The following is an 18,179-nucleotide window of genomic DNA, read 5'->3' on the forward strand; positions in this document are numbered from 1 at the left end:
ATTTTCATTGTATGATGCACTTGGGTTCCTTGGATATTCGACTATAGCTATGAAGTCTAACAAATGGCTACTTGCATTAATTATATCAGATGATGCCCGTAGATTATCTCAACACAGGACAATTGCCAGCATTTCTTGTAAGCATGCTTTGAAAATTGGTGATCAATTTCTTAGTATTTCATAAAATAATCATGAAATCTCTTTTGTAGTTAAAGAATGTAGTACATTTATAAACTTCATGTTCCAGTGATTGTGTCCTATTATTGTTCTCAAGTTATATGTGATAAGTATCACACAATAGGAAAGAGTGTATTGACATCAAGGTAATTAGAATATGATTGGTGTTGATTTTTCAAGTACAATAGATACTAGCACTTATTTTCAAAACTGATAATTACTTCCAATGATATTGTGATTATCTTTAGCACTTCTAGTTAATCATTAAGCAATTATACTTGCGAAATTCAACCATGAAACCAGTGGGATAGTAGAGATACAATGAAACAATAATACACAGACAACACAAGATTTACCCTGGGAAAACCCACTTGGGGGAAAAACCCAAGAACCTTTTCCTTAGAGAAATGATTGATTTCAACAAGAGACACAACTGATCTTTTCCAATCAAAATAGAGTCAAACGGACCAGCAAGAGCACCCTGGTCAAACCTGTTCAAACTATTTTCTTATTAACTCAAAATGCTGCCCAATAGACTTGACCTGGTCTTCTCTGCTAGGGCTGAATTTTGGCCTCCTGCACCTAGAAAAAACTCAGACTTGCTAACCAGATATGCCCAAAAACTCAGTCACACGTGCGAGGTCAACAGAGAGGTAAAGTCCACACGCGCGAGGTCAATTTGAGAGAGAAGATGCTGGATTAGTCTTCGCCCTTCTTGTCCTTTTCTTATTTGCTCTGATCAAATTATGTTATGTCTTGTAAGGTCGAAGGGTGCTAAAAGGAGGAGGTTGAATGTCATATATATAGACTTCTTGGGAGGCCGAATGAGTGCCACAACAAGTTGGGCCAACTTGATCATGTGGAGGGCCGATTTGACTTTCTTGGTGCCAAAATATTCAAATTTAAAAATTTTGAAATGACATGAAGAACATGTCTTGTATTTATTATTGCATTTATATTTGAAGGGCTAAATTATTAAATATGAAGACCGACCATAGCTACAAAAATCCAATGCTCCCTCTTAGCTAGGGAGGTATTCATAATGACTTCACGTGTTCTTCTTGTTGAAAAATATCTCTAAGGGTAGGTTGAATGAGTTGGCTATATTGATATGTCAATCCATTATCCGTGGAAAGCATCTTGCATCAACATCATTCTCAACAAGTCGTCACTTGGAGCAATTCACTAATTATCCAAGTCGTCACTTGGAATTTGGTCAACACTTGTGACCTATGGAGAAACCTTGGGCTATTGCCATTCTTGCAAGCTGATTGAATTGTAACTCTCCCGTCCGATATTAAAGGCACTCACTTGCCCACTTGGGGAGCACTCTAGGCCTTGATGCTCTCTAGACCATTTCAACACTCACTCCAACCACTAGCCAAGTACCTCTTGGCAGGCCTTGATGATCTCGGGACCATTCTACCTTAACCACATTACAATGTGACTTGGCCAATACCTTTGACCGAGGGAGAATGTTTGTCCTTGATGCAACGATATCAACACTCCCTCTAATTAAGGGAAACATTCTCAACTACTCTAAGCTTGTCCCTAAAGTGTACAAACTTCACCCTGGGACAGAGGATTTGTGAGAATGTCAACATCCTACTCGTATGTAGAAATGCATTGGAGCCTTACTACTCCTTTTTGTACTATATCTAAGATATAGTGGTACTAGATCTCAATGTGCTTCAACTTGTCATCATGGTCATCTCCTGCACCTGTTCAAGCAATCCCGTGAGTAGCTTCTGAAGCCACACTGCTTCAGAACTTGCTAAACTAGCCGCAATATACTTGGCCTCTGCGATGTTGAGTGCATTAGTTGTCTGCTTCCTGCTCATCATGAAACAACATCCTGATGTGCTCTTCTTGTCTTCTGCACTCTCTGCCCAATCTATATATTCCTGCATTTGTACTTAATCAATTGTGACATATCTTAATCCATAACTGACTGTGCCAGGCAGAGATCTCAATACATGCTTGAGCCATGTTCCTTGGCTTAATCATAAACTATCTGTCTTCCTTCACTGCCTTTCTTACCACAACTGCTTTCTAGTCACCCTGTTTGGGTGCTCCCTTTGACACTGGAATAGGGCTTGAATGCTCACTCTATCACGAAGGGAAATCCTCCTGCCACTGTTGCCCCCTCTGTCACTGGAGTCTTGTCCCTGTCAGAAACAAGTCATATAATAACAAGATCAACCTTGATCCATTAATCTAAGAATACCAAGTCTTGTACAAAGCATTCTAGAGAAAACTGTTTTTCATAATCCTTTCCCTCTTCTGAATCCGTGCTTTGTATTTCTCTATGTTGCCATCTGTTGCATGCTAGATCTTGTAGATCCACTTGGAAGTCATCATTGACTTCTCTTCGGCACAATTTCCTTTATCATTACATCCTTCAAGCTTTCTGGCTTTCCTGCTCCCTCTGAACTAGGAGCTCTTCCAGTCATTAGGTACGATTATAGATGTTAGTACAATTTTCTTCCTCTAAATTATTGATCGTGGAGAATCCTCTTGCCACAAACTTTGCTTCATTCTTCCCAATGCTTTCATTTGCCGCCAGAGTCTTGGCAGTCTTTATGATGTACTTGCAAACATCATTAGGAAGCCATGGAAGAACGATTATAACCCAGCAAAAGAAACAAGAGCAAGAGGCTATTTAATAGCAAAACAATAATAATCGAGGAAGAGATTTATAAAGTACTCATCTTTGAGGATTGAAGAGAATTTGTCGGCTCCCTCGTAATCCTTGCCTTCTTTGCAAAAATCATAGAAATCCATTTGCAAACTTGGCATCTTTTTCCTCGTCATCAGCCATGTTACCTTTCCTTCATTGCATGAGCTAGGGATTCTTCATTCAGTGGAATCAGCGTCTTTTAATACTTTGGGTCTAGGGTTTTGTCCACAAACCTTGTGGCTTTCTTAATCATATCTTTCAAGATTTACTTAGGGTTTACAAACCCTAGGACAATTAGATTTTCCAAGAAGGTCTCAGAGCACAAGTGTTATGACTCTTCTTCTCAGCTCCCTCTTATTCTGGAGCAACTTTCTTGAACCAAATGAAATTGATCATTTATCAAATACTTTGAAGGAAAAACTATGCTGTATACTAATCTGTTCTAGTGACAGCAAGAATCAAGCAGCGACTTCAGCAGCATATTACAAGAGCCCTTAGTCATACAGGATATTTCCAGAAGGTATATTAGAGTCTGCAACTTCCAAAAACAATACTTCTGCTGATGAACACATATCTTACAGTATGATGCAACTCAGGTTCGTACAACAACTTAAATAAAATATTCTAGGCACATTTTGTCCATCTCACTCAGTTCCTTCTCTTGCCATAATCCAAATGATGTTATTGCTTCTTGACATATCAAGACGGCTTATATGCTACAGATCAGCAGATGTTCATTCATTGGTTGTAAGTCAATGATCTTACAACATCATCCAGGACAACAACATGCAGAAACTTTTATTCAGGACATACTTTTCAGGTCTTTTACAAACACTAAGACAGATGTGATCATTAAATTCTGTCATCTGCAACTAAGTCAATAGGTCTTGTTCAAGCATTTTATATATCCTTAGGATTTCAATACAAGTTGTAACTTCCGATTTCTCTTCTAGATCTTCTTTGCCTCACTTTACTGCCTTGCTTTCCAAGCTGTTCATCTGAGAGTCTTTTTCAGCTTCAGATAGTCCTGGTCCAGCTCCCTCTATTTCTGAGGTCCTCTGCTTTGTTTAATTTGCAATTTGGACCGCTATACTTAGACCTCAACTGTTTCTGCAAATCAGAACATGTATCTCATATCATCAACGAGTTCAATTTATTCTTGTACATGAATTAGATTGATTACAGGTCACATCAGTCTTCAATTTTATCCAAAGCCCTATGTAGTGGACTATTTAGTGTGTCTAATGTTCTTTTGTTGCAGCCACTCCTTGCATGCAAATTTCGTAGACAGATACACCCCTTTGAAGAAAAAATTATTGCTTTCCGGGCTTGTTCAACTTTATACACCAATCAAACTTATCATGCTAGTCACTTAACTTTTCAAGTTACCCAACTACTAACATCCTATAGTATTCAATCTCATAACTGACTCCAATTCTTTTACAAAGATCCCTTCTTTACTCATAAAGTGTAGTTCTCAAATTTTGACACTGTCCTTTCAACTTTGTTTGCAACTCAGCTGACAATCTTTATAGTATAAGGATTGCAATTCAACGAGACATCAAAATCATGCTTATTTAAACCTCTTTTACAAACAGACTTTAGCATACTTCTTATACCGAAGACAAGTTTTATGGCCCTTTTACTGGACTGAGATATTTCAGGTTTGATTTTCCCAGGCCTCTCGGATTCTTTTGATCACTCTCTGAGATCTTTCTGTCTCATTCTTCCTGCAGCCTTCCTCAGACAGGCTGCGGCTTAGTCCTGAGGTATTTTTCCAGCCTACTAAGAGATGGAATTTGGTCCTGCACCTAGGGCTTCAGCCCTTCTCCAGTCCTGGTCAAATTTTCGTTTTTAAACAGAGCTCGGATCTCGGCATCATTTGTTCCTGGATGAAGATAAGGACTCTGATCCTTTGAGGTAAGGGCTGTCCATAATTCTTCCGTAATCTTTAGACAACCCATATTTCAATAGAATTCTATCTTGGGCTTTTTTACATTCCTCATTTTGTTCTCCTTCTAGGGTTTTGACCAAAACTTCAATGTTGAACAGACTCGGCCCTTCTTCTTTTCTTCAAGGTCAAGGATTTAATCGAAGAATAGGGATTTCAAGTAGTGATCTCATTGGTCTTTCTTCACCATAGCTCTGATACTATGTTGATTTTTCAAGTACAATAGATGCCAGTGCTTATTTTTGAAACTGATAATTACTTCCAATGATATGGTGATCATCTTTAGTACTTCCAGTTAATCATTAAGCAATTATACTTCAGAAATTCAACCATAAAAGCAGTAGGATAGTAGAGAACACAATGAAACAATAATACACAAAGACAACACAAGATTTACCATGGGAAAACCCACTTGGGGGAAACACAGCACCTTTTCCTTAGAGAAATGATTCAATTCAGCAAGAGATACAACTGAGCTTTTCTAGTCAAAATAAAGTCAAATAGACCAGCAAGAGAACCCTGGTCAAACTGTCTTCTTATCAAAGTCAAAATACTGCTCAATATACTCGGCCTGGTCTACTCTGCTATGGCTGAATTTCGGCATCCTGCACCCAGAAAAACAAGGACCTGCTGCCCAGATATGCCCAGAAACTCAGCCACACGTGCAAGGTCAACAAAGAGGTAAAGTCCACATGTGCAAGGTCAATTTGAGAGAGAAGATTCTGGATTAGTCTTCGTCCTTCTTGTCCTTTGCTCCTTCGCTCAGAAAATAAGATATTATGTCTTGTGTGTAAGGTCGAATGGTGCCAACAGGAGGAGGTCGAATGCCATATATATAGACTTCTTGGGAGGCCAAATGGGTGCCACAACAAGCTGGGCCAACTTGGTCATGTGGAGGGCCGACTTGATTTTCTTGGTGCCAAAATAATCAAATTAAAAAATTCAAATTCTTTCTTTTGAAAATGACATGAAGAACATGTCTTGTATTTATTATTACATATATATCTGAAGGGCTAATTTATTAAATATGAAGACCGACCATAGCTACAAAAATTCAACAACTGGAACTGATCGACATGTGTCTTATATGATGTACATTGTAACTCTTTTATTTATTATTTGTGCCTGTGGCAAGAGACTCTTGTGATCAAATTTTGATTCTCGTGCTCATATGTTGATTCTCATGTGCTTATATATTATAACATCTTCCGTCATTGCAGAGCACAAGCTTTTTTGTATTTGTAATAATTATAAAAAAAACAACTGGTGCAGTGTACAATCTCATGGAAGTTTGGGAATTTATAGCAGCCTTTCTTGTCTTCAGAGCATTCATGGAAGACTGACAAATTATGACAACTTGTCCTGTCTTAGGGAATTTATTGAAGTCTAACAAATATGGCAGTTTCTCTTGTCTTTGAGAATTCAGGGTGGTAGAATCACATATACAAGTTTGTTATATAAGGTACACATGTATTCTTCTTTCCTTTACATGTCTTCTTCTCGATTTGTGCCTGAATATGAGGGCTTAATATTTGAGGCTTTAAACACTTGATTTCTGTGCACTATTTCTCTTGTGTGTATAATCCATTCATATATTGCGTTTTCAAATTTCTTTTTTAACTTCATTGTCAACCTATTTACTTGAGTTCAAGGAATATGGATATATCTACCAGATTTCTTGTTTAACATTTGATCTCCCAAATGAATTTCAGTTTGAACATGATATATTTAAGGTTGCTGTTGAGATTTTAAAAACCCTATGAATTTCCACTTTTGAAATCATCTGGTGTCATTAAACCCTGTCAAGACGCATTACTCTCTGCCTCCATGCCCATAAAGATTTGAACCTGTGTCATTTGCATGGTGATGCGCTCTCTGAAACCCTAGACTCCATCCTGACAGAACATAGTCTCCATCCTCTTGATTGGATGGCTAAACCCCAAATTTTGGGGGCCACCTTCTTAGGTTTAGGTGTTGGTAATCCTATGCTTTTGGGTTTGGTTACTTGTCAAATTTAGAAAGCAGGGAGTTGTGGTTTTAGCCAATCTTCTCTAGGTGATACTGCACATTGCAGGTTTCAAATTTATTGACACTCTTTGTGCAATATTTAAATTTTAAGAGAGCTGGAGTATTTGGTCAGTATCATGGTGCTTTTTAAAATTTTTAGTATGTTTAACTTTAAACTACTTGGGAGTTTTTTTGTAAAATATCCCTAAATCAGTTTCTGTGAACATTTGCAACTATCCATGTTAGGGATTTGATCTCATTATCTTTTGGTAGTTTGTAGACTACCAAACCTTTCTTTTGGCTTTACCTCCGAACGTGGTATTGGAATTGAAGTTTATTTGTAGTTTTTTAGGGATAGGGAGGGAAAAGATGTGTCTGTCTTGTTTGGATTGCTTTCGTTGCAATTTTTTTTGACTTCATGATACCCTTTTTGGAATAGGCTAGGTTTGTTTTGTATCATTAGTTGCCAATGTGCAGACATTTTGGGAGGATATTGACTGGAAACTCGAAAGAGTTGGTTGAGATATTGACTGGAAAGAATATAACTCCGAAGTTAGGGAGTGCTGACACAATTGACAATGTGAAAGCCACGATTCAAGAGAAGGAAGACATTCCTCCTCATCAGGAAAGACTGACATTTGCTGGAAAGTAGTTGAAGGATGGACAAGCCCTCGCTGGTTATCCAAAATGAATCTATGCTTCACTTGTTGCTTGTTCTAAGAGGTGGAATGCAAATCTTTGTTAGGACTTTGAATGTGAAAAGCCATTGCTGTCGAGGTGGAAAGCTCATACACCTTTGATAATATCAAGGAAAAAAATACAAGATAAGGAGGGCTTACCTCCTAAACGACAATGGTTAATCTTTGTTGTCAAGCAACTAGAGGATGGTTGTATCTGACTGATTACAATATTCATAGGGAATCACTCTCAATTGGTTGTGTTTGAGAGGTGAGTGTAGATCTCAAAACTCTATTTGGGAAGACAATTACTCTTGAGGCTGAGAACTCAGATACTATCAACAATGTAGGTCTATTAGAAAGTGAAATGAGGGTGGGGAAGGTGGTCCTATCTCTTCTTTCCCCATCATCTCATTTATGATGGGGCTAAAATTCAAGACAAGTAAGGAATTCCTCTAGATCATAAAAAATGTTTCTTTGCTGGAAAAAGTTTGATTATGACAAGACTTTGGGTGATTATGATATTCAGAAGTATCTACCTTGCTTCTTGTCCTTCATCTCCAAGGAGATATACATATCTCCATGAAGATGTAAACTTGTGAGACTATCACTCTTGATTTTAAGAGCTTTGATAGAACTGACAATGTGAAAACCAAGTTTCAGGACCAGAGAGAATTCCTACAAATCAGTAGAGGTTGATATTTGGTGGGACGCAACTTTAAGATGGAAGGACTTTTGCTGATTTATTATGAAAGAATTGACCCTCTGCCTTGTTCTTTGTCTGCATTGTGGTATGGAGATTTTTGTCGAGACTTGAATGTAATATCCCTTAGGACTCATGAGAATTTACCCTTAGGGTTAAAAGAACATATGACTATTTTGTACCACTATCACAAAATCCCTTTTCAATTAACAGAGATGCCATTGATTGCACAACGATGTAAACAATTACAGAATTTTTTAGCAATACCAACAGTGTATAGGAAGTTACAATTTCATAGTCTCACTCCAAGGGCCGTTACACCAGCAGAATTTGTGGTACAACGCTCAACAATTTAGAAACAGTAGCACTCTTTTTCAAAGATTACAATATCAATTATCCTATCAGCGACACAACTAACCAACTTACAAGATATTTCTGTCACTTCTCCATTTGCCTTCACAACTCTGCTGCCTTGTTAGCCTTAACAGGCCTCGTTGTTGCCCTAATAGGCCTTGCTGCTGCCCAGAGATGCCCTAAGTCCTTCGCTGCTGCCTGGATTGGGACACCACTGCTCCATCTCACCTTTCTGAGCTCCTTGCTGCCCAGACTCCACTCCATTGCATCAGATGTTGCCTTAGATAGGAGCTGCTGCCATAAGAAAGTCTTCAGATGTGGTCGTAGCCACAGGAGGGCTAAGCCGTAGAATTAAGCCTACGCTGCCATAGGAAATGCCCTCAAGATGGGTCGTAGCCTCAGATCGAGATTCAGGGGTATTTGCTTTGCTTGCTCAGATAAGTGCCTCAGAACTAGCACATGGAACTTTGCTGCTTCAGAACTGTTGTGCTGTCACTAGACGTGCCTTAAGATGGCCGCTATCTCGATTCTCAAGTAGGCCTCCAAGCTTAACTTTGCTGTGCAGATTACTTTGGGGAAAGTTACAGGGGTAATCCCCTTCCCAGGTCAAGCCATAAAGTTAACACGCTGCCACAGAGTGAGATGCTATTCCAACATAACCTTGGACTGGCCTACGCTGTTCGAACAAACCTTCACTCAAACAATGGCACAGAACTTCGCTGCCACATATTTACTTACTTAGAAACAATTGCTTACTTAGAAACAATTGCTTGCCACAAACAGATGAGTGATGTTTCAGAAATTATGCTAAACAGAATAGAAAGAAGGGATTGGCTAGGGTGGAATCTTCTACCACCGAAACCAATCACATTGCATGCCCTCAAGCAATTGCAAATTCGGGTGCTGCAAGATTATATTTGTTACAATACCATGCATGGGAACAACAAAGCTACTTCTTTTAACCATGGCAGTAGCAATGGCATTTGCAGAAACCTGGGGTTCGGACCCAACATGATTGCTGTAATAACCGGGAGAATGATACGTATGTGGACCCAAATGATGAGTTCCACCTTCTGCCCAGGGGTCAACCCTTCCCATATTATTCCATGAGAAGGTTCGACAATTTTGCCCCTGGTTGGTTTCCTTGAAGCAAAACTCAATCTTGTGGAAAGGCTTCCATATTCCTCCTTGTAAAAGGACGTGATAATAAAATCTGGCTTAAAGAGAGACATATTCTCTTGTCCCAAAGCAGCTACATCAAGCAATACATTCAACCTGTTCTGCTGTGTCAGAGACGTCCACTGTGCAGTGTGAAGAATACTTAGCTCTAGCCACCCTAGACCTGATAGGGAACACAAAAGGTACTTTTGCAGAAATCCCTTTTCTGTTTTTTCTTATGCTCAAGCTCTTTCTAAGCCCTGCACTACACAGCCAAAGCGTTGACCACTTGCACCAAGCACTTTGTATTTTGGCACCCTTCTCTCTTGCAGTCTTGAGTCATCCAATTAAGGAATTAAGAAATTCACTTCCATCAACAAATATGGTTAACAACCTTTGATTTTGGTGAATTGGGTATGCTTCTGTAAGAAATGGTCTCAATAACTACTTCACACCAACAGAGGGGGCATGAATACCAATATCTGTGATGCCCCCTTCCACGTGACTGTTGTCCCTTGGTGGTTTGATCTCACTGTCTTTTGGCGTTCCTGAATTATATATAGTTTATCCCTTGAAAATGCTGCAAACAGAACCAAGAAGAAAAGCCTACAAGATTGAAACATGCATCATAGAATAAACCTGAAACCCCAATGGCACCAAGAAGATTTTCATTAAACTCTCGGGAGAGGAATTCTTCCTTTATCCAACCATGCTTACAAACGGGGAACACCATCCTTTATATAGATGAGGAAAGGAATTTCCTATGCAACAAAATAATATTATTTAGGGAGGACCTTGAACCTAGTCTAAAAAGATTAGATCTAGTTTAACTAAAAATAATGATAATGTTAGTGGACAATGGCACATGTACAATGTGCAAATGATAATTCCCTTGGAGAAGTTTGATCCACCCAACTTCCAACTTCAATCGCATCAATGTGTCCATGTGTCTGAGCTTTGTGGTCCAACTAGCTGGAGGAATTTCTTTGTGACTGATTGCAGCGGGATCAACCAATGGACACCTATAACTCATATGCTCATGATTGTTTTTAACAAGAAGGCTTCCAGATAAAAAGGGCCAAAGTCTGCACCAACGACAGTGTTGTCAGTCAGTGTTACTAGACAATTTGTCAGGGCCCGCGGCCAACTTAGTTTGAATTTCCGGCGAGATATATGAACATATAATTGTGCGGGAAGTGATGGATCCTGTCAATTTCCTTTTTGTTCTCTCTCCAGTTTTTATCCCATTATTTAGTTGCAGCAATAGTATGCTCATGGTCTCAAATGAATTTATTTTGTCCTCTTGCTTTTCTAGTGTGACCAGGGCTGTCCCTTTCAACTTCTCACTAAAGCATCCACACCAAACTTCCTTCTTTACTCCCATCACTGACTCTTTGTAACCTTAGATCCGGTGCATGGGCATTGCCATCCAGTTTCCATATGGCAAAAATCAGAAGAGTTTTGGGATAGTGATCGGAACCTGCCATGTATGTACTCACATTTATTCTGGCTCATTTCATCCTGATCCTCTCTTCTGCCACTCAATAATTCATTTTTGTCAGCTCCACTCTATGCAGCTTTCTAATCCCTGAATTGATTCTCAAACCCCTAAATTCTTCAACAATTCACGACGGAAAACCCTTTAACAGTTGACTGACAGTCTCAGAAATATCGTCCATTTGGGGAGCCGTGACCTTTCTAACCCAACAACTAACCCTTTTTCTTGGAGAAAATTGAAGCTGGGAAGTCAAAATAGTTTGAAACAACAGCTTCAGAAGAAGAAATATTTGGAACAACAACCTCTCCTTATCAGAATTCGAAACTTGTGCTTGAATGTCAGTAATGTTGTTCAAGCATCCTTAGTTTCTGCTTCTTTTTTACTATGTGTAACACTCCCTGTATATTGAACCCTAGAGACTTCAACAGTACAGATAAAAGTTGGCAGATGTATCTTTCCTGACCTTTGACAGAGATAACTAGAAAGTGGCAGGCTCATTTTTTGTGGATACTCTTGAAGGAGAATGAACACATAGGCGAAATCTCACATCATTAATAATAGCAGGATTTGCATTAAATAGGTGAAACTTCACATCATTAATAATAGGATTGGCGTTAAATATGGTATACCAGAGAGTCGGGAATTCACTTGCACCTCACCAAAAAATTCACACTTCAAAAGAAATCCATCCTTATTGATAATGGCATCAGAAAATTCATTGTTTGAGTGTTTTAGGTCACTTGCATGCCATGGAACATGAGATGCAATGGCGCGTGGAAGAGTATTGCTCACACTTAAACATTCTACTAACAATATTTGGTGGTGCAATTATATCATTCAAAATATTAGTTTGTATAGTTAAAGGAAATCCGCTATCCATCTTCTCATCCAAAAGATGATATACAATAACGAAGTTATCTTTTATGAGATCCTCATTTAAATCTCCCACTTGGGCTTCTAGAGCAGCATGTGTTGCAACTGTAGTTTCAGCCAATGATTCTGCTTTGATAGGAGCTAGCTCCTCTGAGACAAGTTCTGTTGCCTCTTCAGTCGCAACAGCAACAACAGCCTGTGCTTTTGTGCCTTGTTTATCAGGTTGAGACAACCTAGTATAACCAAAGACAACAACAACAATGCTCTGTTCTCCTGGTGACAGATCTGCTAACAAAGCAAGCCAAGCATCTTGGTGCTTTTTGTTAATATCAGTGGATCCAGATTTTTGCCATGACATTTTCCTAGTGACTTCTTAATACTCTTTCCTTACCAAAGCAATCTTCCAACACAGATATAATCTACTATTGGAATCTGTGAAGAATTTTCCAATTGAAGAAATGTTTGTCATAAATCGTGCTATTACCTCTTTCCCTAGATTGTCATCAACTGGAAATGGTCTAACTAGGAAATCCACTTCAGCATCCTATGCATTCTTGTACAGGCTAAGTACCTTTTGTTTAAAATGCTTGTAACAGAGGGAATGAAAACCAAATTAGTGCTATGGTAAACATGGTACCTGGGAAATTCAAAACTAAACAAAACTAAGAAAAAGAGGTATATTAGTATGTTTTACCCGTTGGTACTGAATTTAATTTTCAGTCTTTGAAATAGCCTCAAAGGGGATTTTTCAGTTTCTTTTAATTCAATATATTTTCGTAGTTTGTAGATTGCCACACCTTTGTTTTTTGGCTTTACCTCTGAACCTTTTTGGAAATGAAGTTTATTTGCAGTTTCAAGGATAGAGAAGGGAATGCTATTTCTTACTTGTTTGAATTGTTCTATTGCAAAATTTGATGGACTTTATCATACACTTTTTTGGTATATGTTGAAGTTTATTTGCATTTTTAAGGATAAAGAGGGAAAGCTATTTTTTTTCTTGTTTGAATTGTTTTATTATAAAAGTTGATTGAATTTTATCATACACTATTTTGGTATGGTTTAGGTTTGTTTTGTATCAGTGGCTGCCAATAAGCAGATATTTGTAAACTTAAAGGAGCTAGTGAAGGTATTCATTGGAAAAACTATATCTAGAGGTAGTGAGTTCTGACAATTTTGACAATGTGAATGCGAAGATTCAGGAATGAAACTCACTGGAAAGCAATTGAAAGATGGATGTGCCCTTGTTGATTAATTATCCAAAAGGATTCTACAATTAATTTGCTGCCTTTTCTTAATGGTGGGATGGAAATCTTTATTTAGCTTTGAGTGGCAAAACCATTCTTTTGAGGTGGAGATCTTGGACACGATTAAGGAGAGTATACAAGTAAGCTAGGCAAAGATACAAGTTGAGGAGGGCATACATTCTAGCTACTAACAGTGAATCTTGGTAAAAAGCAATTGGAGGATGGTTTTACCTTAAGTGATTATAAACATTCATAAGAAATCATCTCTTTACTTGGTTTTGTGTTTGAGAGGTGGAATGCATATTTTTGTCGAAACTCTAATTGGGAAGACAATTACTCTTGAGGTTGAGATTTCAAATACCATGAACAAGTCAAGGCAAAAATTCAAGGCAAGGATGGAATTCCTTGAGATCATCAAAGATTGTTCTTTGTTGGGAAAGCAATGTGAAGATGATAGAACTCTAGCCGATTATGACATTTAGAGGAATCTATAATGCTTCTTTTCCTTTATTTTTGAGGGGGTATGCAGATTTTTGTGAATACATTCATTGATAAGAGTATTACAGTTGACGCTAAGAGCTTCCCCACAATTGATAAAGTGGAGGCTGAAATTCAAGATGAAAAGGGAATTCCTCTAGATCAGCAAAGGTTGATCCTTTGTTAGGAAGCATTTTGGAAGGATGCATTTGGTCCTTCGTGGTGGATTTTAAAAGTTGTATGGTGAGCCATGTTGGGAACCATAAATTTTTTAGTTGGGGTTGCAATTCGTTAAGAATTATGGTTTTTTTTATAGTACTTAACTATTTTTCAGATGTAAATTTGGTTTAATACTTAGAACTTTGTAATATAAGTTTGGTTTTAGATTTTAAAGGTTCGCCTTCTCATGTAAAATACATGTGATTTTCCTCTAGGAAAATTCATGAAAGACTTGGTTTATGCTTTTAATGATGTCTAATGTATTTTTTAATTTATCTAAATAGATAACATGCTTCTCATGTGTGGACTTGTTTTCTAATTTATCTAAATAGATATATGCTTCTCAATGTGTTAATGTCTTTGACTAGGTATGCTTTATTTCCAGGAGGCTAAATTTCAAGATAAAAAGGGAATTCCTCTAGGATCAATAGAGGTTGATCCTTTTTGGGAAGCAACTTGAACATCAGAGGAGTTAAATTATTCATAAGAATCTTTTGTTGCATTGTGGTATGCAAATAATCTAAGGTGTCTATTAGATCAATTGATTGTTTGACTTATAACATTGTCTTTAGTTATGTTTGACTTATACCATTGTCTTTAGTTACTCAGTTGATGATATCCGTGTTGATGGATTTATGTAAATGATCAAGTCCTTTGTAAGGTTTAGTGGTTTGATTTTAATGTAGAAAGATACTATAAACGAAACATTTCTAAAATTATACTAGAATGTTAATGTGACTTAATGTGATTGTAAGTATGTTATTAATTATTAACAAATTTGCTTTTGTGACACTTTTTTCCATTATTATCAGAGTACATGTCTTTTATAGGCATATCCATTTCATGTAGTTTGTGTATCTTTTAAAGGCATTTTGCGTGAATTCAAAGTCTTTAAAGTGTCTGAATTTAGCTTGGCGATGTGCGATACTAGAGAAGAATGGGGTTAGGTTTATTTGTTTTGTTGTTGAAGATACTCATTATTGATTGTGGAAAACCTAGGTCTTATACGAAAGTTGGCTTTACCTTGAATTCATGTTATTGGATTGGAAAGTGACATTCTATAGCCCACTCCACCAATAGTTTAAGCGTTCGAGCCAATGCCTCCTACAACAAATCGAGTTTAAGATAGATAACATAGTCAATCGAGTCGACGTAATTGACTCAATTGTTGACTCTGGAGCATCTATATAAAGGATAAGGAACTTACCTTTCCATCGAAGGTGTGAAGGAATGTGTGTATTTCATAAAATTTCTAGTATAATTCGTATCCATGACTTTTATCTTTTAATGAGATGGCTTTGATGGGGTTTGCAAAATATAAGATACCCCATATCTATGGGCCAACACTATCACTTTGAATTGGAGAAATTTCTGGGTGGCTTATGTATTGAAGTTAAAAAGGATAAGTTCATATTCAATCCTTAGATTTAAAAAGGATAAGTTCATAAAAGAATTGAAGTTAAATAAAATTAAGAACAGAGAGTTTGTAGGGTTAGCTAACCTTTACTTCATTTAGGTCATTTAGGTCCTTGTTATTGGAGGATGGGCCATTCCACAACCTTTGGGATCATTTGGAGGATGGGCCATCCCATTACCTTTGTAAAAAAATCCATGGTGCTCTTTTTATGGTTTCTTTCCTTTTATGGTACTTTGTGGGGAAAACTAAGGGATGCTTCCTCATCGTAGTTAGTTGGATGTTTATATATAACAATTTCAAGCTTACATTGAATAAATTATAGAACTATAATATTTAGGTAGGGAAATTCAATATTTGAAAGTAAGTCAAATCTCCACTATATAGATTGATCACAATACAAAATATGACAAAGTATTTTTGTAAAGGCCATATGAATAATAATAATAATAGTCTAATTTTAAAGTCATGGTCAAGCCCAAACACCAAATTGATGTATGAGATCACCTTGTTTGTGTAACAAAGGATTCGTCTTCACGTAGCAATTTGATTGCTAAAGTCTTCGAAAATTTACATACTTTACCCACACTCTAGATTTAAACATGTGGCCTCATACGAGGAAGCACATGTTCATAACCATTAGGTCGACTCATATACACCTACCCTTTTGATAGAAATCTTGCAATTGGGTAGGTTAGCGAGGCTTTAATGAATGTGATATGACTACAAAAATACTATACAACAATTGCAAGGTTTCAAGTCAAACTTGTAACTCGCTTCCCCGCATTTTTGCAGATGACATCCATCATAGTAAGTTAGATGTTTATATATAACAATTTCAAGCTTGTCTTGACTAAATTACATAACTATAGTATCTAGATAGAGAAATTCAATATTTGAAGGCAAGTCAAATTCAATATTAGACACCAAATTGATGTTTGAGATCACCTTGTTTGTGTAGGATCTGTGTTCACATAGTAATTTGACTGTTAAAAGTCCACAAAAGTGTACATCCTCTACCCCAACTCTAGATTTGAACACGTGGCCTCATATGAGGAAGTATATGTTCATAACCATTAGGCCCTCTCCTACACACCTCCCCTTTTGATAGAAAGCTTGCAATTGGGTAGGTTTAGTTTGACTCACTACTATACAACGACAAGGATCACAAGGTTTCAAGTCAAAGTCGTAATGTGCATGTTTTATAACCATGTATTTTGGATATTGCTATTCAAAGTGCTAAATATTTGATGAATAACACTTGTTATGTTGCATAAATTGTAAACTTACAAACACCTATATGAAAGTTAAATTATATTATGTAAATGAATTATATCTTTTTTTACTACCCACACATGACCTGAAAGTTGAATAGAAAAACAATTTGCCCACTAATGGGCTTCTATAAATAGTAGTCAATTTAATAAGAGGCAAAACTCGACTTGGTTGTGAGCCTAGATGCTAGGTGAAAACATTGCTCTGTAATTTCAAATTGTCTTCGTTTTATTATGAAGTCAATTTAATAAGAGACAAAACTTAATATAATAAAGAGTACTTACAATTTTCAAATTATAGTCTTCCTTTTTTACTATATTTACTTAATTTAATATTGTGTATTTTTTTTTTTTTTTTTTTTAATTTTTGTTTTTATTGATTGGACATGTGAAAAATAAAATGTCACAATACTTTATTTATTTATTTATTGGACAGTTGAAAATTAATTATGTCTTCCCTTTCTACTCTATTGACTTAATTTAATATGGTGTTTTGTTTGTTTGTTGTTGTTGTTGTTTTTTTTTTGTTTATTGTTTTTCTTGTAATTGATTGGATATGTGGAAAATAATTATGACTGCCCTTTCTATTATTTTGACTTAAATTTAATATGGTGTATGTATCATTTTACAAACTATGTTGACAAAATATGGTAATTCTTGCCTTTTTTTAATGGATATATGAAGAATAACCATCTTTTATGTTTATTACATTATTAATTTAATAGAAGGCAAATACCTATTTTAATATAATTTATGTACCTCATTTTACAAATTATATTGTTTGTAAAGGACATAATGTCTTTATAAGATATTGATTGCTAAACTCTCTTCAAGTGTAAAGATATTGATTGCTAAGATTTCCTCAAGGGTAAAGATGCTAAAAATGATGAAATCACCACTTTTTTTTATTATTATCTTACAATAAAGATGAGTCAATTTATTTATTAAAAGGTTTAGTTGGATTAGCATTTTCTTATCGAGTAAATGTAGGGTTTAATTATTTTAATTATTATATTTTAATTGGGTTAAATTTTTTATATGATATAAATGTTTATTGTTGGTAAATCTCTTTATTAGGTTTATTTTTATTTGTTATAATATTTAATATTTTATTTATTAGGTTTATTTTAATTTATCATCAATTATTTAATTACTATAATAGTTTATATATTATTTCAATTTTTATATTTAAACATTTATTATTCATAATTAATTATTTATTTAATGAAGTAATTATAATTATTATAATAATTTATTTATTGTTTATAATTTATAATTATTATTTGCAATTATTTATTATAATACTAATTTTAATATATATTAGGCTTAAATATTGATTATAATAATTCACATTAATAATTTAAAAACTCTTCATTGTTTTGAGTTTGTAACCTTTACCAACATTAATGTACCCGAAACTTTTAAGCATTGTTGATATGAAGTTCTTATTGAGTAAGATGGTGTTTGATTCAT

The 18,179-nt window shown here is 36.1% G+C and overlaps 1 long non-coding RNA gene across 23 annotated transcripts in view; it reads left to right on the top strand.

The window, feature by feature from the left end:
* Positions 1-14,769, top strand: part of LOC149237845 (uncharacterized) — a 56,691-nt gene extending 41,922 nt beyond the window's left edge. For 3 of the 23 annotated variants that reach the window (XR_016246330.1, XR_016246348.1, XR_016246331.1), the window contains 2 exons: positions 90-137; positions 13,272-13,520. This is a non-coding gene — a long non-coding RNA (uncharacterized LOC149237845). Of the gene's footprint in view, positions 1-89; positions 138-5,423; positions 6,047-6,080; positions 6,271-13,141; positions 13,521-14,386 lie in introns of those variants that run through there. The other 20 variants (XR_016246332.1, XR_016246339.1, XR_016246337.1 and 17 more) reach the window with 18 other exon arrangements.
* Positions 14,770-18,179: the final 3,410 nt, after the last annotated feature.

Source organism: Pinus tabuliformis, chromosome 8, assembly GCF_031772625.1.
Source record: "Pinus tabuliformis cultivar Carrire ecotype Pingquan chromosome 8, CPIR1, whole genome shotgun sequence".
NCBI lineage: Eukaryota > Viridiplantae > Streptophyta > Pinopsida > Pinales > Pinaceae > Pinus > Pinus tabuliformis.